A 25,919-nucleotide genomic window follows, 5' to 3' on the forward strand; every position below is an offset into this window, starting at 1 on the left:
TGATTTGCATATAGCTAGGTTCGGAGCTGGGATGGTGCAGTGAGATAAATAACGGTGATGGATCAAACCCTGATCTTTGGACTGGGTAAGAGTGGTCTGCTTAATTCAGACACTCTGTTCATCACCACCCCCTTTTCTGAATCGTTTTTTGCCACTATAGGTGTGGCAGGGTATACTCAGACATGAGTCCCTTTCTCACTGCACCATCAGGATTCAAGCAAGCAGGGCCGAAGACGGCTGAAATGCCAGAAACCGGTCCCCGGTAGCTTGTCTCCTTTCTGGTGAAGAATTGGCTTTGTAGTTTAGTCTGCCCTGTTCCCATGATGCACTGGGCCAGGGACAGACTGATTTGCATATAGCCAGGTTCTGAGCTTGGATGGTGCAGTGAGATAAATAACGGTGATGGATCAAACCCTGATCTTTGGACTGGGTAAGAGTGGTCTGCTTAATTCAGACACTCTGTTCATCACCACCCCCTTTTCTGAATCATCTGCGCCTGCTTGAAGCAGGCGTAGGTCTTGATGCAGCATTGTGAAGATGGGGCACCCCTGAGCCTTGCTGGAGCTGCGTCGCGCTTGCGACGCAACTTCAGCAATGCTCCACCTTTATGGCACAGATGCGTCACGCATGTGTGCCGTTTTTGCCCCATAGTGCTCCGCATTGTAAATGCGGTTCACCATTGGTGGCGGAGCTGTGGCGCACTGTGGCGCACATTAACTGGCGCATCCCTGGGGATGCGCCAGTTAACATAAATCTGCCCCCTAATGCTTTGATGTTTAATGTGTGAAGCAGCAGGCGTGTAACTCTGTTGCCTGTCATGTGCATGGTAGCATAATGAAAGCAGAATGCAATACTTTCCACTTGCCAAACGAGCATAGGAACTTTCTCATGTGAGGCACCTTTAGCCGTAACATTACAAACTGTGTTTTTGAGCCATACTCCCAATGTTACACTCACAGTCCTATACACAATGTGACATAGCATAAAATATCATGATTGGCTCTAATTGTGACACTTGACTTAGGGCCTCCTTGCCAGCTGTGGGAAAAATCACAGTAGCACCACTGCTTTCAGGTAGCCATTCAAAGGGTACCTAAAACCAGCGGAGAGAATGAAGAAATGTTCTTGAGCTGTGCTGCTCCTGCGAACCAGAGTCCTGAAAGAGAATGTCTGAAACAGTGATCGAGTGTGAGTGAAAGTGAGAGTCGATGAGGGTGAGAAACAGTGACGCTATAAGAGTTAGACTGATAAAACACAGAAAGACTGTGCTTAGAGTTGATCAGTTCTTTAAAAACGCTACCAATAGAGAGAACAAACTTTATAATTAAATATGCCTCCTTAAAAATGCATATGCTTTGCATAAATTGAAAAAGACAACCGCTATATATTTTTAGGGGTATAGTATAAATAATTATTTTCAAGTTAAGGACACACTTGAAAAACACCACAGAAATAACGCCAAAAATTAAACAGAAATGGATTGACGCGTGTACTACTTGTCATAAGCATTCCACACTCTTGACATTTGTTCTCTTCTATAGCGCTAATGCTTTTTTAGTCAGATCACAGAAAGAATTGGTGGTGGTTCATATGGGGGGTTATGAGGAGTGCATTTTAAATTATTTTTAAATGTAAAATAAACTTACTGTTGCTCTCAATCCCGCATCTTCACTGCTACTCTTCTCCGGACAGAAGCACAGCCAGACCCCACTAACCAATCGTAATGCTGCACGCAACGTTGTAATTGGTAGGCACCCAGGCTCCCCTGACCAACCACTACGCTGCAATGCAGCATTGTGATTGGTTGTGAGCGTCCTAGTTGGACGCTCACCCAGGGAATGGAAGCCTGGGCTTGATCTCCATGGAGGTGCATTACAGCCTCCATGGAGAAAGGGGAAAGTGCGCATCACTGGTGTGGGTGGCCCTAGTGGGCCGACCAAACAATCATTGCGCACTTAGGAGTGGGCATACCACTCCTCTCCTGCCCTGCCCACCCACCAAGCAGCAGAACACGTCACAAAGCATAAAATTATAATAACTTGAAGTTATTATCATTTTATGGCTCCTTTGCACTGCTTAAAAGCAGTGGGGGGCGACGCTCCTCCGCCATAGCAGTGGAGCCGCCACTGGTCTCCATGTATGGAACATTATCCTGCTGGAGAAATTAATTGAACTACATGATCCATATTTGTTTCAGTGACAATCAGTGTAGCTGTACATTTCAGAAGGCTGTAAATTATTATAAGCTATTTAAACTGAAGAGCTATATGAGAGATAAAATGTTATAATATAACATCTACAAAGCACAGATTGATCAGAGATTGATTGACCGGAGGAACAGGGTTTGCTACAACACCTAAGCTAAGTTTATACCTAAGTTGTCTTATTCATGCAATTTAAACAAAGTTCTAGTGGCTTCTCTGTCCCTATTGGCAAAGAACCAGTTTCCGAATAAAAACAGCAAGGAAGGGTTTGATTAGAGAGTTCTCAGATTTTCTTTTAAGATTGTAATGCTTCCTGAAAAGACGGATGCTTTGAGAAAACGGCACAGGGAATCCACAATTTAATGGGAAATGTTTTTCTTTTGAAAATGTTTCTTCTCCCTGACTTTATAATAACAAATCCATTCAGAAGCACCAAGTGTGGGAATACACAAAAGGTTTGTTTTTATGGACAAAATCCGTTTCTGCTAGTTCCTCTAAGTCAGTTTCCAGGAGAGCCCACGTTTTTATCAGCATTGCATATCAGTTGCTGGAGCGGGAATTTGGTTCAAGTGATACGGTTTACCGTCTCTCACAGGGCTGATGCCTGCTCGTTTTTCTATTCTATTTTCTTTCTGTGTATGGTCAAAAGTGCGGCGGTCCTTGGATGCTTTGTTAGAGAAGATCTTGAGCAAATCATCACATGAATCATAATTTACAATTTCTACTCCAAATTCAGTTAATAATAAGAGTTAAAGTTACTTTTAAAGGTTTTATTTTTATTCAGGGGTTTAGTAAGTTATCTTCATTCAATTAGTTCAATATTTCAGTCAAATAACAGAATTGATGATACAAAATATGGTTAGATCAAAATCATAATAATAAATTAAGTGTGTTCCATAAAGAAATGAATCCCTAGAGTGAGATATGGCATGAATCTCAAAATTTGATTAACCAAAAACAGCAGAACTTCCCATAAAGAGATGTTCAGGAACAGTGGCGGCTCCTCCACTATGGCAGTGGAGCGTCACCCCCCACTTCTTTTAAGCAGTGCAAAGAAGCATAAAATGATAATAACTTCAAGTTATTATCATTTTATGCTTCGTGATGTGTTCTGCTGCCTTGTGAGTGGGCGGACGGGCAGGGCAGGGGAGGAGTGGTTTGCCCACTCCTAAGTGTGCAATGACTGTTTGGTTAGCCCTCTCGGGCCACCCAAGCCAGTCATGCACACGTTCCCCTTTCTCCATGCAGGCTGCATTACAGCCTGCATGAAGGGCAAGCCCAGGTTCTCATTCCCTGGTTCAGTATAATAATATGTGCAACACTTAAACCCCGCACGACCCGCCGGCCCCGCCACCCACATGCCATGCCGGCCGCGACTGTTCACAAATCTCAATAGAGTTTCGATGCAATCAGGATTTAGGGAAAAAAATCATGCGGTATCAGTAGCAACTGCAGTCATCAATATGGTCCAGATAGATGGCAAGTCAGCTTCAGCGGTCAGTATTACTCAATAGTGGTAGAATGGTTTGGGTAGATCAGGTGTCTCCAACCAGTCACTTAACTGCTATAGTTAGCATGAAAGAGGTGGTTAATGGGAGTTTCGGTGGGTGTTCCGCCGCAACATCCATTGATTTTGATGCTGCCCCATATTTACAAGGTTGGCGTAAAAATGGGACAGCGCATAAATGAACATCAGGGAAAACCTGAGCTTTACATGGTGAAATGAAGAGAAATGTTTTATTTCTCCCCATTTTTGCTATTTTGCTGCGTGCTGCATTGTGCAGCACACAGAAAAACAGCAAATCCCCATGAATAATTGTTTATGTGCAGGAACATGTCCCTTCTTGCAACTATCGCCACCCCCTTTTGTACCGCTTTTGGCCGCCATAAGTGTGGCAGGGTTTGCTCAGATGTGAGTCCCTTGCTCACTTTGCCACTGGATTCAAGCAAGCCAGGCTGAAGACGGCTGGAATGCCAGAAACCGGTCCTCGGAAGCTTGTTTCCGGTCCATGGAAGACATGGCTTGGTAGTTCGGGCTGGACTGTTCCCATGAGGCACAGGGTCAGACTCATTTGCATATAGCCATGTCTGAACTGGGGTGGCAGAGTGGGCTAAAGAACGGTGATGGATTAAACCCAGATCTTTTGACTGGGTGTGAGTGTTTGATTGATTCAGATGCGCCGTCCATCACCACCAACTTTAGTACCACTTTTGGCCGCAATAAGTGTGGCAGGGTATGCTCAGACGTGTGTCCCTTGCTCACTTTGCCACTGGATTCAAGCAAGCCGGGCTGAAGACGCATGGAATGCCAGAAACCGGTCCTCGGAAGCTTGTTACCGGTCCAGGGAAGACATGGCTTGGCAGTTCGGGCTGGACTGTTCCCATGAGGCACAGGGTCAGACTGATTTGCAAATAGCCATGTCTGAACTAGTATGGCAGAGTGGGCTAAAGAACAGTGATGGATTAAACCCAGATCTGTTGACTGGGTGTGAGTGTTTGATTGATTCAGATGCTCCGTCCATCACCACCCCCTTTTGTACCGCTTTTGGCCGCCATAAGTGTGGCAGGGTATGCTCAGACGTGAGTCCCTTGCTCACTTTGCCACTGGATTCAAGCAAGCCGAGCTGAAGACTTCTGGAATGCCAGAAACCGGTCCTCGGAAGCTTATTTCCGGTCCAGGGAAGACATGGCTTGGCAGTTCGGGCTGGATTGTTTCCATGAGGCACAGGGTCAGACTGATTTTCATATAGCCATGTCTGAACTGGGGTGGCAGAGTGGGCTAAGGAATGGTGATGGATTAAACCCAGATCTTTTGACTGGTTGTGAGTGTTTGATTGATTCAGATGCTCTGTCCATCACCACCCCCTTTTGTACCACTACTTGCTGGGCAGCTGGGAAAGTAAAAATGCAGCATGAGCCCTCCAGGGCCCTTCAAACTAATGTGCCCAACGTTGGAGCCCTCTAGGCTCTAGGAATAAACAATCAGCAAAATGTGTTGGGCCATCTGGGCTTTGAAAACAAATATGCCCCCTAATAAAGTGGGGGCCCCTCTGGGCTTGGGCAAAGAACTCTTGCCAAATGTTTTGAGCCATCTAGGCTCGGCGAAATACTTTCGGCAACGTGGGAGTCTTCTGGCTCTAGAAATACTGCGGCCAAAACGTTGGAGCCACATAGGCTCTGCAAAGTAAATAATGCCCCCACGAACTTTGGAGCCACATCGGGTCTAGGAATAAACCTGCCCCCCCCTCTTGGGGGCGGTTGCGCAATGCGGTTGTGTCCCCTGTCCAGCCATCACTCACCGGGTCCAGCAGGAGGACTCCGCGGGCCAGTCTCCAGCTCGTGGCACTCTGCGCTGCTCCGCTATACGGGGGCTCTCGATTCGACCACTGGTGCCTGCGGGGCTCTCCCTCCTGACGGGAGCCCCGCCTCACATCTGAGCCACACTTCACCCGGTCCCCCGTCTCAGGACCGGGACTTGGGAATGTAGCCTGCGAGGCTTTGGGCTAATCCTTCCTCCGGGGCTCCCCCTCGCTCATGGGAGCCCTGCAACACTTGTGCTGTTTCTGGCCCAGCCACAGGCCCCGCCCATGTCACAGGCGGACATGCCTGACTTCTAGGTGGGCACGGCTAGTCGGTAGCAGCAAGTCTCGACTCGGAGCACAACGAGGGGTAGGCTTCCTCTTTCTACCAATAAAATGGAAAGCGGGCTGGGCACTCGCTCACTCAAACGGGGGCCAAGTCGTGAGGCGGGTACCCGCGCAATTAAATAAGGCAATAAGCGGGGTAGGCACCCGCACATAAGAATGCAGGCAAAGTCGCGGGGTGGGGACCCGTGCAAATAAAATAAGGACAACCACGGTGGACATGCGGGGTGGGCACCTGCAAGGGTCACAAATAAAATGGCCATAATGCAGGGTGGGCACCTGCAGATAGAGACACAATGGGGGAATTCCTATGAGAGGGGTTCCCTCACCAGGGGCTGCAGCTCAGCACTGCGCAGCCCCCAGGTTCTCCTCCCCTGGGGGGGAATAAATCAAAGCTCTCCCAAGGCGCTAGTGGAGGCAAAAGTCCTGGGGCAAAGAAATGGAGCAACCAGCCCCCAGCAGGAAAGTCCTTCAGCCATCCTGGCAAGACAGAAGGGTCCCAAAGACAGAAGTCCTCTAGGTATCCAGGTGCAGGGCAGGGCCCAGGGAGGCAAGCCTTCCCCTGAGCCCCAGCAGCAGCATGCCCCTGGTAGATTCAAGTCCACAAACAAGAAATTTTCATGGGGTCACAGCCCCTCCTTTTATACAGCTAAATACTTTGTCCATAATGGTGCAGGCAAGGAGAGAACCAGATACACCTGGTTCTGGAGCACTTTGTTTTGCTCAGTTCTCCTCTCTTTTCACAAGACAGGCCAGAGACATCAGACACACCACAGGGGGTGGAGCCAGCATTATGGAGGGAAGGCACAGCCCTACTCAGGTCCCAGGTGCAACTCCTCCCTCCCATCTACATGCAAATCTCCCTATTCACCACCGGGCAGACTCATCCTGGCTCCTGGAGCCAACCACACCAGCCAGCCCCTGTCACTCACAAGCCAGACAAGCAATTCACATCTCACAGCACACAGAAATGCCAACTTCCTAAAGCGGCACTTCTCCACTAGACACAATAAATATGCGCACACCATCACGCAGCATTCATCCTCACGAGTTTGCACATACCAAACTCGACCCTGCACTCCCCACATACAGCCGCGGTCGGTAGTAGGTGTTCCTGTAGTGCGGTGACGTGGGGAGAGGGAGGAGGAGGGTGGGGGTAGTAATCTATGGATTACGGAGCTTTACAGGTAAGTAAACATATAAGTAAATAAACGAATTTCGTTGCGCGCACTGCATCACATTTGGGGATGCAGTGCAAGCAACGAAATTTGTTTTATTTATTTATACGTTTACTTACCTGTAAAGCTCCGTAATCCATAGATTACTACCCCCCCCCCCTGCCCCTCCCCGCATTACCGCCCTGCAGGAACACCTATTACTGACCACGGCTGCCCACAAATCAGGAGCTACTATGGACACACCTATCCCCCATGCATTCCTATGGGAGGACAGGCCACTCTCAGCACACGCACTCAGAGTGCGCACGCACTTTACACTGGGCCACAGTGCTCATGTGCGCAGAGGCCTAAAATCACTACCACCCTGTCAGAGGCTAAAGGCAAAAAGTCTAGGGGTGAACCTGGCGGGGTCTGAACCATCTATGGACACTTTCCTGTTCCTGGGCACCCTAGTCAATTCGAGGATGACAGCCAGGAGCTCCAGCATTTACTCCAGGGGGAATTCCCTGTGTTACGAAATGGTTTACATTGCTACTTTTGTGTTCTTCAATCTTTAACACTACAATCTATGCACACTATCTCTCTAACAGGTCCCCTTCTCCTCCTCTCCTTCTCTCTCTCACTTGAACTCCCTATTTTCCATTCTCATTTGTCTTTCCTGCTTGCCAACACTGTCAGCACCTTCGATCTGTTGTGCTTCACTGATTGCTAATTGTTGGAAAGCCTCTACCTTTGTTCCACTACAGTTGGGCATTATGGAGGGTATTTGCCAGTGGGATTGGGCTGCTGATGTGGGTAGGGGGCAGAGTTTAGCATAACTAGTTAATGTAGTGCACCACGTTGCTGTCCACAGTCGAGCAAATGTACATCACCACAATTTCACTGGCTTCATTTCCCCATGGTACATGTACACACTCAGTTGCAACCACTGATTAAACCGATACATGGGCACACCAAGAGACTTAGAGAGCCCCATTCACAGCCTACAGACATGGAATGTGTGTGGCCTGTACGATACCCGCAAAAGCAGCCACATACTCGGGTACCTTGACAGGCATAACATCCAAACAGCAATGCTGCAGGAGACTCAACTTGGCCCCACGGCACAGACTGCCTTTGTTGCAAAATAGGTCACCCACAGATGCCTTGCCTCATACTCTACTTACGCTAGTGGGACTGCCATCCTGATCAAAAATAATTTCCAGTACTTCCCATCTGGCTCTTTCCAAGACCTGCAAGGTCGATACTGCGTAATGTGGGGGCGTATTGGTGCACACTCCGTCATGTTGGTCAACTTCTACTGTCCCAATTTAGATGATGCTGCCTTTTTTTATAAGCTCTCGGGACTTATACTAGACATTGGCTCCACGCACTTACTATGGGGTGGGGGTGATTTTAATGTTGACTAGAACCCCAGTATGGATTGGTTGTATAGCACTCAAGGCTCACACACCAAGGCAGGAAAGCACTTAGTAGAGATCATGACTGGCCACCAGCTCCTAGATGCATGGAGAACTCTCCACCCCACACAAAAAGAGGACACCTTTATTTCCAATGTATACATTCTAGCTGTCCCAAATCGACTATCAATTAGTTTCACGAGTCTCGACTTTGCGTTTAGGAGACCTTTAAGGTAAAGACATGTTGGGTGTGCATTGCATTGCAAAAGCAGGCAGCATTCTGAGTGACAATCGGAGAATGCTCAGGAAACTTGAAACAGACATTAAAGCAACTGAGGCCCATATTGCAGGTGCCCCTGAGAGACAGGCGCAGGCCCAGATTCAGGAAGTGATAACAGAACACTGAGCTACGGCAGAGCGAGAAAGGCTCTCTAGATCCAAATATTACTGAGCCCGCCCGTATGGGGAGGGAGAGTGGCCAGGGAAAGCGCTGGCTGAGGGGGTGCATATTCCCAGGTTCTCCAACTACGTCCTGGTGGTGGAGGTTACGAACGGCTCACTACAAAGAGACACTGCGGATATCCTCCCCACTTTCTCCACTTTCTACTTCACCCTCCACTCCACAAGTAGGGTTTGACAGATAGACGTGTCCTCCTACTTCGAGGACATAAATCGAGGATTGCTCATTGGGGCACACAGGGAGTTTCTATCTGCAGATATCGAGAAAGGGAAATCCGAGTGGCCATAATGAAATTGAACCTGAAAAAGTATATGAGGAAGCAAAAAGCTCAGGAGTTCTCCCACTTTCCATACGAGAGGCAACGATCATTGCCCTTCTCAAGCCGTGGAAGAACGCTGCCACAAAAGTACTCGCTAAAGTACTGGCCAGTTTGTTAGTGGCGGGAATGGTCCTACTGGACGAAGCAGAGTTTATACCTGGGTGAGCCACCAACCATAATTTACGCACTCGATTCACACTGATGAAGGATATAGACCCTGAGTTGGCAGCCGGGGTGGTCTTTCTAGATGCCACCAAGGCCTTTGACTAGTTAGAATGGGACTCCATGTTTGCAGTTTGGCAGAGAATGGTATCCCCACCCCCCATTTATATCCCGGGTTGCCTTGCTCTATTTTCAGCTGTGAGCCACCGTACAGATTAACGGCAGCTGTTCCAAATCATTCCCCATTTTGCGGGGTACCAGACAGGGCTGTCCTCTGTCACCTCTACAGTATCCGCTAGCAATGGAGCTGCTAGCGGTTAAGCTCTGACTCCACCATAGGGAGTACGCACTGCGATACCCTTTTTGACACTAACTAGTATTGCTTTATGCGGATGATATAACCCTCTTCATTTGCGACCCACAGGCTAGCCTGAATCCCATTCCTAGGGAGTTTATCTGCTTTGGATGGGCATCTGGAGCAAATCTCAGATATTTCCTCTTATCCCCCAACACCCCACAATTTTTACTGGATTATACGTTAACGTGGTGTGACTCAAAAGTAAAAGACCTGGGAGTGGTAATCTCCAGGGACAGGGACAGGGACAGGGAGGAAACACTGTGGGAGAACGATGGTACGGCCATCACTTCGATCACGACCTCTCTGTCTCATTGGATCTCGTTGCCCCTATCCTTGGCGGGTGGATTTCTTTAGTTAAAATGGTAATATTGCCAAAACTGTTATATTTATTTCTCAATATACTATATCCCCCGGATGCTCTTTTTTCTTGACACAGCTTATCAGACTGACCTGGGGAGGTAAACAGCCCAGAGTTCGCTGGATTACACTTTCTCAGCCCTTCTCAACAGGGGTTTTGAAGCTCCAGGGGAGGCGATCATGCCATTGGAGATTTTTCTCTACATCAGGATCAGACATGATGTCAGAGATGCCTCTCCCACCTTCCCCCAGGAACCCCTAAACTAGTTGCACTACATGGCTCACTACAAGCTGCGGGACCAGCGCATACAGTTTTCCAGCTTTATCGTGCCATGCTAGCAGAACATCGCGAGATGCAGACCAGCTCACGGTCAGGCTGGGATCTGGATGCTGACTACACCACTTACTGATAGGCAATGGCTCTATTGCTTCAAGCAAACTGACACGATAACTGCCAGCAACTGTCCGCACATCATACACTTGACATTTGTACATCTTGTTCATTACACACCTGGCGAGACTCTATTGATATATACTGGGACCTGTTGACCACTGTGACAGATGCAGCCAGGAGGGGGCGGGTTTCTTGCACCTAACATAGTACTGTGGGGTGATACACAGGTATTGGGCAGAGGTGGCCGCCGCTCTGTCCCTTATGGTGGGCACCCTAGTCACCTCACACCGGTCACTGCACTATTGGGTTACACAGAGGAACTGCAGGCTCTTCATAGGAAATTAATCTTATTGGGGCCACTCCTGGCAAAGAGGAGGGTGGCATGCAGGTGGAGCCGAGGGTTGGCACCCAAATTCAAGGAATGGCTGACTCATTGCAAAGGTCAACTAACCACATATGCTGAGTTCTTGCTATTGACTTCCCGTCCACGGGACATTTAGGACAGACTGCTAACATACTTCAGGGGGAGCTCAGACCGACACTCCACATGACTGATTATGGGGCTTCTAGATACCCAAATCAACATTGAGTAGCTATGCTGACATAGGTGCGACAGGAGTAAACCAAACACCTACAACATGCAGAGACATGACTTTCTAACTGTCAGATCCTGCACAGTACACTCTCTCCACAGCTGAGGAGCACACCTTAGCATACTCCAGAAACCAGAAACTGAGAACTAAAGGGGTTTCATTTTAGCTTACTGTTTAACCCACTATTGGATGCTATATAGGATATGGTTACTGCGCTAGTGAACAAATTATTTATTTGTGGGCATATGTAATATTCAGCAAAATGTGAGTGCACTACTGTACTTTGTTGTAAAAATTAAATAAAGAAATAAAACAAAATATGTACATATACCTCAATAAGGTTCAACAATAGTGGTGTTGCTCACTATTTGAATGGAAAATATTTGCTAATGCAAACTCATTTTCTTTTATTTCGCTGTTCAAGGTATCATACCTTTCCGAATTATGTACAAAAACAGCAATAAGTACAGTTGCACATGAGTACATAAAAAAAGACATCCAACAACATCTTCTGTACAACAATGTCTGACACGCTCATTAACAGCCTTTGTCATCTATTTTAATCTATTGGTGTCTCTTAGGGCCTAATTATGAGTTTTGCAGTCCGAGAATATCACAATTGTAGCGGTTGGACCACCCTTGCACTGCCACAGCTTGGGGGCACTATGGTAAGGGCTGCTGCGGCACCATCCTGCATATTACAAGTTTCAGGTCCGCCAGCGCTGTCATGGAGGTCTTTGCTCATGAAAAGGCTGGCAGTCCTTAAACAAAGGATGACCTACAGGACCCTTGTCGCCGATGTGCATGGGGATACATGCAGGGGGGCACAACATGGAATCAACCCCTCAGTCTCTAAGACCCTAAGTACCTGGACAAAGCTTGTGTCAGGAGCTACAGCAGTAGTCAACATGCAACATGCAGAACAGACACAGTGAGCCACTCCCAGTTTACGCTGTGGACAGTTTATTTAAATGGATTCCCTACTGTCATATCTCAGCAATAGAAGCAAATTTAACAAGTGTTTTTTCTGTAATTGTAACCTTTATCACTCTGTCAGCCTTACAGTCATCAGCAATGTCATATGATAGCGCATGTAAATCATGCACATGCATGCACATTTCTTGCTACAAAATATCCACGTGATCAGTATTTACTGCACACTTGCATGCTGAAAATACGGTAAAATATGGCTACTTGGCGATTATCATCACATATATACATGCATTATCATGGCATGTTCATTGCAATGTGTTAGTGCATTTGTTGCGTGTGTAAGATGCATGTGCTCACATCCAGATATGCTTTTGCTTGGCAGTTTAGGCAGGATTATGGCCTGTGGGACGTGGCCCAGGCTGATTTAAAATGGTAGGTTGTTGTCTGTATTGGCAAATAGCAAAACAACGAGATACAATCCTGCCCAGAATCATTCTTGATAATCATAATCCATTATTAAAATAAAGCGTTTCTTTCTATCAGCTTTTGTTTTTCTCACTTCCACTGGTGCAACACTTGGCAGGTTCATTTTGGTCATAGTTCATTGCAAATCTTAAGGGTGGAGACGAAGATAAAATGAGATTCCCTTTGGAGTACGTGGAAGGGACACTAGGTATGCACTCACCTGCAGGCTTCAGAACGTTTGCATGTTTTTATTAGGCCCAGGAGAAAATTCAATTGCACCAGCATTATCTAATTTTGCATCATGTTTGCTACGCATAATTCTAGAAATTAACAAAAAACTCATCATCGTGTAATTATTTCTACCGTTTCTAACAAAATCATAGTGTGGGAAGAACTCCAGCGACCAGAACACAAGAGGCCGTTGTCCCAACACTTGCGTTGTTGGTGCCATATTTTTAGCATAAAATGTGCCTTTGATCAAAATAGAACCAAGAACTGATCTTGCACTAAAGTATGGCATTAAAGGCAGGATTTGTATTTCATATAATGATAGGTATTTTAGTTTGATTTCCACAAACGTTCACGTAATTACATGTAAGCAAATTACTTAGATTTCACATACCCACAAGGGCGTATTCACAAGGAGATATCGCTCTGGTGTCAATATTCCCAAGACTGATTTGCATATAGCTGTGTCTGAACTGGGGTGGCGAAGTGAGCTAAACGATGATGGATTCAACCCAGATGTGTGACTGGGGTGAGTGTCTGAAAAGTTTGGGCGCACCGTCCATCTTCTCCTTGTGTTTGGTCAATATCCCGCTCCTTATTTACAAAGCGGCGTTAATCTACTTAACGTGGCTTAACGCCCCCATGTAATTAATGCCCCTTTTCACGTTTAACTTCACCTGAAGGGGCAGGCAATGGGTGTTGCAGTGGACATTATGCCACAACTCCAAATACTTTTGACGCTGCCCCATATTTACAAGGCTGGGGCAATACAAACAACTAAAACCAGGGAATACCTGGTCTTAGACTGGTGATACATGTGTGCTGCATTTTGCAGAACACACAGAAAGAGCAGATCGCCTTTCAAGATTGTTTAAGTGCAGGAAGGTGTCCCTTCCTGCACATAAAACATCACCCCTGCATCGCAGGACCCTTTGCAACACGGTGCCTGCGCTAGCGCTAGGCAGCTATATTAGCACCAGTGCTAGGGGAAACATACGGGTGCGCCATATTTTTGTAAATATGGTGCGTTCCTACATTTAAAAATCAGAGTGCAGCGTTACTTATTTTGGCGTAACACTGCTCACCACCATTTTGTTGTAAATATCTCCTCCTAGTTTTCATATGCTAGCACATTTTTTCCATCAGTGACTGGCAGAGATAGCGGTGGATGAAGCACGGATCTTTGTTGACCTCTCAATTCTTGAATATATGACTTCATCATTTTCCACGATTGTGTATGATTATGCCCCACTACATGAAGTTTGGACTACGGCATCATTATAGCCATCTGCTCCAAAAGATGCTGTTGTAAATGAATTAGTACAGGAATACCATTCTCCAAAGAAGAGGGAGAATGAGTGCTGTGGGCTCATGCTGTTATTTGCTGCGTTGCTGCAGTGTGTTCCCTGTACAGACGCATAATGTCTTGACACGCCCTCCCAAAGCTGCAGGCATTGCATGTGCTGTGACTTCATCAGAGAACAAAAATCCATACTTGGAGCCCACTAGGATTCAATGTTCTTTGGCAGATAATACTCCTCATTGCTCAGGTCATCCACTCCAGAGTTGATACTCGTCTGCTTTGTGAGGAAAGACTGCTTCACAGGACCCCTGAACATCTGTCTCATTTCACCCAGCGGCATAGAGCGCACTGCTGAAGTGCAACAGCACTCGAGAGGGATGCAGGAGCATGCTGCCATGTTGTACCAGTATCTCTGGGTTTTATGGGAGTGTAAAGCTGAGGAGATTAAAGGAGTGTGACCTGGCGTGCGTTTCTGTGAGGCCTCGAAGGTGCCAGATGGTGTGCTGATGGTGGATAGATTGAGACCTCAGTTGAAGCAGATTCTCCGCAGCTGGACCTGTCTGTCATCAAAAGTGCATGATACATTTGCATTGCATGGTTTCTTCACCACAATTACAATAGAGAAGTAGAGAAGATAAATAAGTTTAGATGTTAGTAACTCATCATAAGAAACACACCATTTAATATCCTCACATATAAAAATGGTGCTTAGCCTTGCATATAAGTGTCAATAAAGTACAAGTTAAATACCAGGTGAAAGTTGGAGGGAGACAGGGACATGGAGACAGAAATGATGGTATTAGAGTGACAGAGACACTGAGAGAAGGTGTAAGGGGTTGAGCTGGGATAGAGGCAGGGACACAATGAAATTCGGCTGAGGAGGAAAGAAATAGTGCGGAGAAAGACAGAGACAAGAAGACTGGGGATAAGCCCATTCGCTGTATCATTGCCCCTTTCCATGTTTCTGACTTGGAAGCTTCACTCAGGCTGTAAGTTAAGACACGCTGGAGCTGAATATAGAATCAACCATGTTCAACATTTGAAGTCTGCCCCTTCTCCTCAGAGAACAGCCCCATGTTCTTCGGAGTCTTGGCTTCTATCTTGGCGCAAGGGTCTAGAGCCATGATAGCAGTCTTATGCAGCACAGGGTATGAGAAGAGACTCACTGGTATCATTATTATTATTAAGATTCATTTTATTTAGCCTGGCAGTTAGCCAGGGTCACTGGAATTATGTGATTCTGCAGCTGTGGCTTTTTTTTTTGCATAATATTGGATTTGCCACCTAATGCATCATCTGCTGCATAATGTGCAGCTCATATGGATCAAAAGTCACTTAAAACGTGGCAACGTGTTCGCAGACAGTGAAAGGAACTTCTCGAAGATAAATTGGTCATTTTTCAGTTGCTTTTTTCTTTCTTTGGTTGCTAAATTAGTGCGATTGAGATGAAATATTTTCCCAGATAGTATTACCATGTGAAGAAAGGAAATGACAAAATAATGAAGTAATGCTATAAAAAAAATGTGCTGTATTATGCCGCATAACTTGGCTTTTCTTGCCATATAATTAAGTAGATCCTGAAGCATATTTTGATGTTCCCCGGCCGCATAATTCCAGTGGCCCTGCCATTACCCAAATGGCATCCTGGTGCTGACCGATTTCACCTGTAATGAGCTTGCTCCTTATGAGTATATTGAGTGTAGAGCCAAGTTTTTAGGGCTTTATGAAATCATAATAGGTCTGGAATAGAGCAAAGGGATATTTGGCGGCTATTCCATATCCAAGGGGCCTGGACTGTAAAAGCTCTACCTCCCATTCAAGTGTGCTTAAACTTTGGAATGGTCATCAGGTTAGTCCAACAGAACACAATGGTCTTGGTCAGGTGTAACAAGAAAATGTACCTTGGAGGTTTGGTCCGGTGAATGGCTCTGTGCACTAAGCAGAACAATTTAAAATAGATTCTCTCAAGGACAGGGAGCCAGTGTAGTCTGACTAAAGCAGTGGGCGCAGAGGACTCTGGAGAAGAGAAAGAGTCAGGCATGCAGCCACCGTCTGAATTCTATACAGCTGTTTCATAATGTAATCAAGCGTCCAAGAGCAGCGATTTCACAAAATTAAGTCTGCTCAAGGTTGTTGCCTGACCTAAAGACCTTAACAGTTGTGGTATAAGCAGACATATTTTATACAAAGATCTATATAACGCACATCTGGTTGAGGACAGTTTATTAACTTGAGCAGTCAAGGTCAGATATGCATCAAATTGGAAGTCTACATTTCTTACTGCCAGGAATGTGGCAGGCAGTGCTTATAAATCAGATGTAGGTGACTTTGGTACCCTGCCCGTAGAGCGAAACATTGCCTCCATTTCGTCCCCATTGAGCGTGAGTGAGTACTGGGTAAGCCAGTTGTCAATACTATGCATACAGTTGGGAAATGCTTCACAGGATCCTGGATGACAGTGATCCAATGAGATGATGAGCTGTGAGTCTGCCTAGTTCGTAAATAGTATTCCCTCACTATGAATCATTTGAGCTTGTGGTCTAAGATATATATTGAACAGTGTGGGGCCCAAGGATGAACCCTGAGGCCTCCCACACCAACTGGCCCTGGACTCTGAGCGACAGAGCAGCATTACCTCTGAGCTGATCCTGTTGTGCAGTCTCAAAATCAAAATCTTGTGGCTGACCTTGTCAAGGGCAGCTGACAGATCTAGTAAGACAAGGGTAATAAAGTCACCCTTGGCATCCCCCATACATAGGACGTCCATGACTAATATCAACGCAGATTCAGTGCTATGTGAAGGTGGAAAACCCGAGTGAGTTGGCTCTAACAGCAATTTGTTCTCCAGATTGTTAGAGTTAATTTCTTTTAATTTAGATGTAGTCTTTGGGCTGCCGCTCTTAGGACCAGTGTGGGTTCGCCCCAATTCGCACAAACATTCACCCATGTGGCACTTTAGTTTAGCTTCAAGTTTATATCTATTTTCAGGATTGCTTATCAGTTTGCCTCAGAAAAAGGTCAATATAAACATGGATGGCCTTTTAATTTATACATTTAAACATGTACATTTCAAACTGTTCGTATTTACGTGCATATAGATCTGTATATATAATGGGAGTTTTCACGTACAAATTCTGAGCATAATACGTATGTATAGCATGTGCACCCTCTTGCATGTAGTGAGATCAGCATGGATTAATTTTGATCCGACGCTTTTGTAGAATGCTTTTTTAAGACAGGAAATCCAGTAAAATGTGTACCAACTCTTCATTTTGTCCCGGTCCCTGAAAGTCCCTCTGCCTGTTCTGTTTTCTGGAAACAGTTTTGTGGGACTGTTAGTCATAAGGGAACCCCCAAACTCCAAATGGATGCGTCTCAGCGTGACCTCTTTAATGTCCTTTGAGGGGCAGACACCCCACTGCTCCTCCTGGCCCTTCTTGACCAACCCTAGCTGGTTGCAGCACATTTTAGATTTTAGCATCCAGTAGGAGTGCCTACGGAGATCCCTACGTGTCTTCCTGCATGCATTGATTTGAAGAGCCTCGAGTAGAATTAGGCCATCACGTTTATTAGGAACATAGAGGCAGATTTACGAGTTCTGGCGCATCTCTGCAAATCAGCAGAGATGCGCCAGAACAGATGCAACACGCAATTCCCTCCCTGCACCACCACAAATGAGTCACATTTATAATGCTGCACACTGTGGCGCAAGGATAGGGCGATGCGTGTCGCATCCTGTGGCGTAAGGGCGGCGCATTGCTGGAATCGTGTTGCAAGCGCGACGTGCCTCCAGCAATGCTCAGGGGGCGCCCTATGCCTAACATACTGTGTCACTCTTACGCCTGCTTCAAGCAGGCGCAGGGTATTGCCGCAGCATGGACGTAAACGTGACTCCGTAAAATCTTGTAGATTTCACTGCGTCACATTTACGAGGCGTTCCTGCGACGGAACTCCCTCCCTAGATGCGTCACGTTGTAAATAAGTAGCAATGTGGCGTATGGTTTACGCAGCTGCTGCGTCACAGAAGTGCAGCAACAGCGGCGTAAATGTGGCACATGAGGCTCGTAAATCTGCCCCATATTCTTTTCCATTATTGATTGTCATTATCTTCGCAAACACTGAAGGTGTACCTATTGTTATAGAGTCATAGCCACTCCGAAACATTTATGTTTGCCATCAGTTTGATGTTTTAAAGCACTGCTTAACTGTACTAATGTTCTGTAAATGCATTATTATGGTATTGAGGGGCATATTATCAAGGGGGTTTATCTCCGCTTTTTTGGCTTTAAAAGCCCAGAAAGCGGAGATAAAATTATCTCCCTATTACCTAACTGTCGCTAACACCAGTTAGCGACAGCTAGTAGGAGATAGCGACCATATTGGGCCCCGCTTTGCATGTCAGTGATATTTATCACTAATGACATGCAAAGTGGGCGTGCCAAGATGTTAGCGACTGGAAACAGTCGCTAACATCGCTATCTCCTGTTACCAACTTTTGGAGATATTCGCGCTAAGCACGAATATCTCCAAAAGCAAACACCTGCCCCTGAGCAGTTCTTAGCCATGTTATCCAATGGTAAGTGGATAACATGGCTAAGAGCATTAGCTCGGTAATGCATGAATATCGCGGACTTTTCAGCGATATTCATGCATTTTGGCCGATTTTTAATCGCTTAGGAGATAAACCTTGATAATAGCAAGGTACCTAAGCGATAAAAATCGCCGCAGCTCAGCGATAAAAATATCGCAGCTAAACCAACATAGCGATAATTATCGCTAGTTGTTGGTAATATGCCCCTGCACCCAGGTGTGCTCTCAATTTTAAAGTGTAAAATGTGTCATAAAATAGCGGGAGCCAGAGAAGAATCCTAACATCAATGCACTTGTGCAGGAATAGTGTATCCTATGTGTTATCCCCACTTTCAAACATTTAGCTTTGGGACCACTGTGGCAAAACTAGGGAAGAACATGAAGTCAGCACGCACTACGTCATGCAGTGAAGGGAAGGTTTGATCTTCTTCTATGCTCTGAAATTGCCCTTGTCAGGCTTTAGTGCAGGCGGCATCTAAACCCACTGGGAGCTGTTGTTTTTACGTTAGCACTTGCTTGCAAGCTTCCGTTGAATAGTTTTGGGGCCCTTAGAACTTCTGACCCATATTCAAAGTGATAGCTACAACTTGCCCGTCAGGAGGGCAGGCAGAGGACATTGCATGCCATTTCACACAAATTGTTCACATAAATGCCACACGGAGGAGGATTCATTTCAATGTTGCCAATGTCCATTTGCCACAATCAGAAACATGTTGAAGACTGTAAATAAAGAATTCATTAGTATGATTTATATCCCAAATGACGTATAAACAGACCTTCCAAGTGGTAGGAGTCAACAGTTTGTTTGTTCAACATACGCAGGAATCAAGAGTTGAGACTTGAGCTACTCTTAGAAGAATACCAGCTTCCAACTACCCCATTCAATCGGGGAAGAAGGGGAGCAGCACTGACACCAGGTGTGTGTAAAAAAGGCTGCTGTATTGTAACAGGTGCACATTATAAACAACCTGGGCCTTTGCCTCACAAAACAATAACCTCACTATACAACGTTGATCTGCTATGTTAAGCTACCCCCAACCCCTAAATATCCCTCCCCTTAACTTAATACAGTACCAATGTGGTTGCTCCAGAGCTACTTAACTGCAACTGCGGCCTTTATACTCCTCTCCCTCTTTAGTACCACTAATAAAGTCTAACTAACTTATCTTCCTACAGGACCTTTAAGTTCCTGGCGCATCCAGGTATGACATTGTCTACCCCTTTCAACCTTGAATTGCCGCTGTCAACAACACTAAACTTCGTTACACCATGGCAATGTCTCAGCCAGCCACCTATGCACCTGTTTCAAAGCGACAACCCTAACTGTAACATCCCTTTCTGCACACCTGTTCCAAACAAGACACCCATGAGGACTCCAAAAAAAGGAAAAACCCCTTCCCCAAAAACCCCAATTTAAGGGGATGAGAGGGCGGGTAAAAATGCTAGCTACCAGGTACCAGCCACTGAGTCACCAATACAAAATGGTGGCTGGTCACCCAAAATTTACTTCCATATATCCCTTAGGCTGCAGAATGTAGCCCAGACATAGCCCAACCTGAGCTGTCGCCGACTGCTCCACTTCCACAAATCACCCCGGGGGCAGACCTCCCTGTGGTCGGCTGCTCCCCAAAATTCCATTGTTAAGTTCCAGAAGCGAGCTCTTGAGAGAAAGTTTGTGTGCAATGCAAGGCCAGCAGTTTAATTGACACCTTCTCAGTGATACACTTGCATCTGCGACACGCATTGCCTACGATGGTATGGATATTGCTCTTGACTATATTATTGTTCAGGGAGCTTGGTTGAATTTTTATAAATAATTTGAACTTATTGATTCCCTTTTAAGTGACTATATGCTTTTGTTTTGTTTATTGTCTGACATGGCATCTCCCAATGAAATCCAGGCAGCTCTTTGAAGACTTAAACCAATCGTCTAGTAAAATTAAAGGAAATGATGAGGTACTCTGCCATAGAACTTAGACCACTGGATAATGCATCATATGGACTGGTAGCACAGCCCTATCTTTTTATGTGCAGGGACTCCGCAGTTGTACAAATACTGCTAGTAAAATACCTTTTGAATAGCTAACAATCGTAAACATACACAAAAGTGTACCTTTACCTTTGTGAATCAGGCCCTGAGCCTCTGATAATGCTAACCTAGATATGGATTTATCCTTTGAAAAAATCGTCAAAGCGTTAAAAGTGATGGAAGCAATTAAAACCCCTGGATTGGGCTGAAACCAAAGTATTTTCTGTGTTCACAATCAAATCATCCTCCTTCCAGGTCTCCACTCTGTTTGAACAATTATCTAAGGAAGTTCAAGTCCCAGAATTCTAATCCCACTCTATTCAAAGACAATACCAACATTAACAAGCATTGGCAAAGCCAATAGGTCTGGTGTTGGCCACCAGCCTTTTGTCAATTTTATTTTGTCATGGTTTTTGCTAAATCTTTTAGGTCGGGAAGCTGCTGGGCCCAAATAAAAAGGGGAAAAAAACATTGGGAGAAGGCAAAATATTTTTGGAGTCTCAAATGAGCATACATTACTATTGTAATACCTGGCACTGAAAGGAACTACTTTGTGTGTGAATGTGCTCCCTGTGAAAAGACTGAATGCTGTAACTCATAGTCAGTGGCTGAAAAAAGCTAACGTATTGCCAGTTGATGTATGCTGGAGTGGGTGAGAAAAAAATGTGAATTACACAACCACAGACCAATGGCTGAATTCTGGCTGAAAACTCCTGTAAGGAGCTATCTTATACACTTCATTTTAGTAAAATCAAAGGGCTCAATTTATGAGGCCCTACTGACACTTTTGCGCTGCTGGAGCATCACTTTTTTGACGTTTCAGTGGCGCAATGTGCCACTGGCATATATATAAGGAAACGTAAAGCCATGTTACGTGGCTTTTCATGGCCTTATAAATATGTGCCCTTTTCATGCAGAACATTGTGTGAAAGGGTCATTCCATGGGTGTTGCTGGGGGACATTCCCAGCAACATCCATGGCTTTTTGACAGTGCCCCAGATTGAGAAGAAATAGTAAGTCTGAGGCAGCTTCAAAAACATACGCCTCTACAGGGGAGGCGTAAGGGAGGCACAAAGAGGAGGAAATATCTTTATTTTTCCTAATTCTGCACCACACATAGAAAGAGGAAAAAGCCACTTGTGATTGTTTTTGTGCAGGAAGATTTCCATTCCGACACAAAAATAATCATCCCCACAAAGCAGGCACCCTTGCACCATGGCGCAAAGGTGGTTGCGTTGGTGCGCGGCAGCACATAGTGCACCGGCGCAGGGGAAAAGGACATGAATGTGCAGCATCTAATAGATATGGCGCATTCCTGCCCTTTTCTTTTGCCGTAGGGCAGTGCAAACACAAGGTCTGCTGGACTGCCCTATGACAAAAAAAACATAAATGAGGCCCAAAAGGTTTTTGCTAACACAGATGAAAATAGTCAACTGGACTGGCACTGGCAGCTATCCTTTTGCCTTTGAGCAAGAAGGCATGAAAGAAAAAAGGCAAGAAAAAAATAAAGTTAATAAGCAAGAAACAAAGAAAAAAGAACGAAAAAAGGATGAAAGAAAGAGTAAAGGAAAGAAAGACAGAAATGAAGATGGAAACAATGAAAGAAACAAAGAAGGCAAGAAAGAAGAAAGAAGGAAAGAAGGAAAAAATAGGAAAGAAACAAAAGAGGGCAAGAAAGAAAGACAGAAACAAAGAAAGAGGGGCAGAAAGAAAGAAATATACAAAGAAAAAAAGAACGAAAGCAGGATGGAAAGAAGGGAAAAAGGAAGGAAGAAAAAAGAATAAATGGACAGAAAGAAAAAGGATGGAAAGAAAGCTGGACAGATGGTGAAGAAAGAATAAAGGAAGGTAAGCTTGAAAGAAAAAATAAAGAAGTAAGGAAAGCAAGAAAGAAGAAAAGAAAGTAGTCATGAAAGAATGAATGATGACAAGAAAACATGCATGAGAAATACAGAAAGAAAGAAGAAAACAGAAAGAACAAAAGAAAGAAAGAAAGAGAGATAACAAGAAAAAAGAAAGAAAGAAAGAAAGAAAGAAAGAAAGAAAGAAAGAAAGATAGCTAACTTAATGCAAAACAGTTTTAAAAGGACATAAGGCATTATGTATGAAGCCAATTTGCGATCGCAAATTAGCAGTGTACAATGTAGCACACAAAAACCTCCTTGCAAAATAAGGAATTTCAAATTACCACAAACTTCAAGTTGGTGGTAAATTGCGATTTCACTTATAAATGCACTATTTTAGGGCATGTATGTTTGCCACATGTGTCCTTTTGACACCTTGCCACCCTTGAATTTGCATTCTCAATTTGTGATTCTCTAATTGCTAATCGCAAAATGAGAATGCGTTCCCATTCATTCCCATGGGCCTCCTAGCCCGTAGGAATGAATGGGAAGGTATTCCTTATTTGCGAATCTCAATTTGCAATTCACAAATAAGGAATATGTGGGATTCGCAAAATTATTAGCAAATCCCACATACATTGTAGTTTGCGATTCTCAAATTGTGATTTGCTGAAAATGGCAATTTGAGACTCAACATTTTGTAATATATGGCCCATAATCTGTTATGCTGTGGAATAGCAGCAGCCAGATAAATAAACCAAGTCCACACTAAAAGAGATTTACAAAGGCATTGGCAGAAGACAAAAACTGATGAAGCTGGAATGTGCCTCAAGTCGATAGCATCCTTTTACCACATCAGGCTATAAACACAACACTAAAGCACTAATAAATTAAAAATTAAAATAGTGGCACTGAGGGGAACTACCTTGGGTGTGGTTGTGCTTCATGCGAGAAAACACAATTCAGTCACTCAAAGTGAATTTTACCAGTGACTTAAGATGGCTGACCCACAGCCTCATGCCATATACTGGAGTTGGTAGAAGCTAAATGTGAACGACACTACAAATAGTACGGGCTGAAAATCTGTTCCGCTAGCGGAATTTGTGAATTTTTTACAATTTCGCGGTCTGTGAATCGCGCGAAATTGTCAAAGAATTCCCAATTTGTGAGTTGGCAAATTTTTTTTGCTTGGTCACGCTTCAAAAATGCAACTTGTGTGTGCGGCGTTGACTTACTGTGATTCTGAGTTCACTGAGTTGTTTTCCTCCCGGTTTGGGTACGCTGCGCCATTTTCGATCTTTTTGACCTCAAGTACGTCATTGCGTGATCGCTCGTGACTTTTCGACCGTGAGTACGACATAGCGTCCCGCCATCTTGCACTGTGAGACGCCCAGAACGCGAATACATCATAAGTGCCCGGGATCACGCATCGCGAGAGTAAACAATTGCGAACACATAGATGCGTCGCGCAGCTGACTTCTGGCGGGAGATTTGAAATTCTCGCTTTCCCGAAATAGCAAAAATTGCAAATCTGCACAAGAAATCTATTGCTGGCAGCATAAACCTTCTGAAATTGATGATTTGGATCAGAATAACTCCTCAGATTGACATTTGGGTGCACTTGTTTATGCAAGTAGTGCATTTTGGGGGGTTTGGGAGGAAGGAAGTGCCCCAGAGTCTCCAACTTCCTGTACCTGTCCAGCAGGCTCCTCCCAGTGCTTTGTCCATGTCCTGGTCACTTTTCATTTGGATCTGGAGCTGGAAGGATTACTCTTTGTGGCTGCTGCTGGATATTTGTATTTGAGGACTTTTTTGTTTGGATCACTTCTGGAGTCGAAATTTTACAAGTAAGTTGGTGTTGTTTGTTTGGGGCATTGCAGATGCTGCAACTACAATTTATAAACTTTTTCACAACTTTAAAAAAAATAATTAAAATATATTGTGGGTAGCCACAGTATCTACTAGGCCCAGAGTTAGTCATGGGTGCATGATACAACTGTACTGTACTGCGAGTCTTGTTTAACTTAAATATAATTTACTGCCTGAATGGCATGGAATTGAATAGCTCACTGTTATTATATCTACTTGTAATTTTGGGGTGCCTGTTAAAGCCACACTAGCCAGTAGGCCCAGGGGTAGTCAGTGGTTCAGGGGCCATGTCTTTCTGTGGAGTATCCTGAATTTAAACATCATTTAGAGAATGGATGCCATTGGATAGGGGTCATTTTTTGTGTGCATTTCGATTTTGTGGGTGTTGTTGGGGCCTGGCCATGTGGTTGGGGCCATTTTTAAACCTGGTCCAGGGCCTGGCCATGTGGGTGGGGGTCTAGGGGCCATTTTGAAGCCAGGCAGTGTGCTTTGTTCCATAGGCCTGCAACCAGTCTGCCTTGCTTTCATCCATTATGCCAAGGGGTAGTCAGTGGTGCATGGGCCAAGTCTTTCTGTGTGTTCCCTTGATTTTAAACATCATTTAGGGCATGTATGCCATTGGATTGGGGTGATTTGTTGTGTGTATTCCGATTTTTTGGGTGTTTTTGGGGCCTGGTCCAGGGCATGGCCATGTGGGTGGGGGCCATGTTGAGGCCTGGTTCAGGGCCTGGCCATGTGGGTGGGGGTCTAGGGGCCATTTTGAAGCCAGGCAGTGTGTTTTGTGCCATAGGCCTGAAACCAGTCTGCCTTCCTTTCATACATTATGCCCAGGGATAGTCAGTGGTGCCTGAGCCAAGTCTTTTTGTGTGTTCTCTTGATTTTAAACATCATTTAGGGCATGGATGCCATTGGATTGGGGTGATTTGTTGTGTGTATTTCGATTTTTTGGGTGTTGTTGGGGCCTGGTCCAGGGCCTGGCCATGTGGTTGGGGCCATTTTGAAGCCTGGTCCAGGGCCTGGCCATGTGGGTGGGGGGTCTAGGGGCCATTTTGAAGCCAGGCAGTGTGCTTTGTGCCATAGGCCTGCAACCAGTCTGCCTTGCTTTCATCCATTATGCCAAGGCGTAGTCAGTGGTGCATGGGCCAAGTCTTTCTGTGTGTTCCCTTGATTTTAAACATCATTTTTGGGTGTTGTTGGGGCCTGGTCCACGGCCTGGCCATGTGGGTGGGGGCCATGTTGATGCCTGGTCCAGGGCCTGGCCATGTGGGTGGGGGTCTAGGGGGGATTTTGAAGCCAGGCAGTGTGCTTTGTGCCATAGGCCTGCAAACAGTCTGCCTTCCTTTCATCCATTATGCCCAGCGGTAGTCAGTGGTACACGGGCCAAGTCTTTCTGTGTGTCTCTTGATTTTAAACATCATTTAGGGCATGGATGCCATTGGATTGGGGTGATTTGTTGTGTGTATTTCGATTTTGTGGGTGTTGTTGGGGCCTGGTCCAGGGCCTGGCCATGTGGGTGGGGGCCATTTTTGAGGCCTGGTCCAGGGCCTGGTCATGTGGGTGGGAGTCTAGGGGCCATTTTGAAGCCAGGC

The sequence above is a fragment of the Lissotriton vulgaris genome, chromosome 4_1 (genome assembly GCF_964263255.1).
Source record: "Lissotriton vulgaris chromosome 4_1, aLisVul1.2, whole genome shotgun sequence".
Lineage (NCBI taxonomy): Eukaryota > Metazoa > Chordata > Amphibia > Caudata > Salamandridae > Lissotriton > Lissotriton vulgaris.